Below are 2,157 nucleotides of genomic sequence, written 5' to 3' on the forward strand. Positions count from 1 at the left end.
GACTGTTAGGTCAACCTTAATCCAAATGATTTACCCTAGACTAATACAATGATTAGAAATTAACAGTAAGGCTTGATCTATAACAACTTACAACTCACTTTGCAAATTACAAATCTTTGTTTTAGTCCTCCATTCTACTTTCCTTTCACACACTTTAGCTCTGATAGCTGGTCCACCCTTCAAGCATCCATACCCTTAAGCCTTCTTACTTTGCATGCCAATTGCAAACTCTACGGTCTGGCCATCATATGAAACAACACCCTAGACTCCTTGTCTTTCTTGGGTTCTCGCACATGCCAACTCTTATTTCATGCCTTGTATCCCCTTATAAAGATAAATTAGGTCTTTTGACATTCATCCTCCATCATCCATTTTAGGGTAAGGAAAGATTAGGTAGGATTCAATGAATTTGCCTATCTTTTCATTTAATTCCCTTCTAGAAACTTCTCCTTCAATCATATTTGAATTCACCTCAAAAATGGTTCATCTTGAATTTTGTGTCACCAACTCATCAAGCTTATCTTCCACGTGGTTCACACAATCCATGAAATCAAACTTTTTAGCTCAAATTCACCAATTTCACGATCTTTCTCATAATGTTGACATTCAGCATTAACTTGCTTCTGATGCTTGACACATATTGTGTTTCTTGACATCCACTATCAAATCACTCGACACGAACTAAATTTTATCAGTGCTCAACATCAACTAAACCTTACTTGGCTTACACTACATCACTTGGCATACAATAAACTTTGAGTTTTCTTAGCTCCAGCTAATTTTCTACTTGGCTTACACTAACTTTTCTTGACACTTACTGTGCAGATTGTTAAGCTTGGCAGACTCAATGTGTTTTATTTGTTCTTATGATCTTAATCAGTGTATCCATCCTTTGCAACCTAAAGTAGATAATCAATGCACTATAATATCATTGTCTTAATTGATCCTTGTACTCCTTTTCCATATCATAACTCAACCTTTCCTCTAGGTGATATTGTTACCTCATTTGATCAAATCCTCTTCATTAATCAAATAAATAATAGTACTCAAATCATCTAAGAAAATATCTTACCAGCAAATAGCATGTTTGACATCAGTGATAAAACAATGATTGAAACACATTCTTATACTTGTATCAACTAGGGAAAACATACCAAAAAGATATGGATTTCTGCTCAAGGAACTCTTTAGAAAATTATTTTTCTTACCCTAGTTCAATTAGTATTAAGAAAAAGGTAAGTTCACAACCCACCAAATAGATTATTCACAAAATGATTGAAAGGAAGTGGCAAGAAGAGATGAATTCTCTCTACTTTGAACTCATATCTCGACTTCTAGAAGAAAGTGTTCAGGTATGATTTTAATTCATCTCATGGATGAAATGTTTTTATTTGGTGTATTTTATTTTGTTTTAATTAAATTTGGATAGATATCATGCAGGGAAAGCATTTAGTAACATACCAACTCAAGGAAGTTGTTAATTACTTTCATTGTCTAGAGAATGATATCAAAGATTTAATAAAGGAAAGAGACAAGAATAGAGATCTAGTAGATTGTTATAAGGGAGTTGAAATATCAAAGCCTCTAGAATTCCATGAATCAAATGTGGATTTCCCATCAGTTAAAATAAAATCAATTGGTTCATCTACATTTCAGGTATATATAAACTCGATCTAGAATCATATCACCTTGTATGATATTCTTATGATGCTTAAAGAATGGAGAGTTTAAATTATTAATTTTTCTTTGTTTGTGACTAATGAAAACATTTTCCATAAAATACACACCAAGGTTTAGATCAATCACAATCCAATTGGAGGTGTGTATGTACTCAGTCAACCATTCAAACTTTATCATCCATCCCATCAACAGTATTTCAGTCGTGAACAATTTTTATTTGAGATACAATGATTGATGAATCCATAAAGTACCCCTTTGAAATAGGTTTTGTTGCATTATTACAGGCCACATTCACTGTTTTAACTTTCACATGGATTTAAAAAAATTAGCAGAATTTAAATTTTGATCAAATAAGAAAAAGTCAAAATGGAAATAATAATAGTTATTCCAATAACAAGCTTTTTGGGAATGGACATATGCTCATTTTGGGGTCAAAATGGTAATACACATTCCTATTCCCAATTCTGATTTGGCACA

At 32.5% G+C, this 2,157-nt stretch overlaps 1 pseudogene; it reads left to right on the plus strand.

Annotated features, from left to right (window-relative positions):
* The first annotated feature begins 1,163 nt into the window (after nucleotides 1–1,163).
* On the plus strand, nucleotides 1,164–1,797 carry LOC149580024 (uncharacterized; annotated as a pseudogene).
* Nucleotides 1,798–2,157: the final 360 nt, after the last annotated feature.

The sequence above is a fragment of the Cupressus sempervirens genome, chromosome 1, assembly GCF_028749045.1.
Source record: "Cupressus sempervirens isolate cs-2001-9-10 chromosome 1, ASM2874904v1, whole genome shotgun sequence".
Taxonomy (NCBI): Eukaryota; Viridiplantae; Streptophyta; class Pinopsida; order Cupressales; family Cupressaceae; genus Cupressus; species Cupressus sempervirens.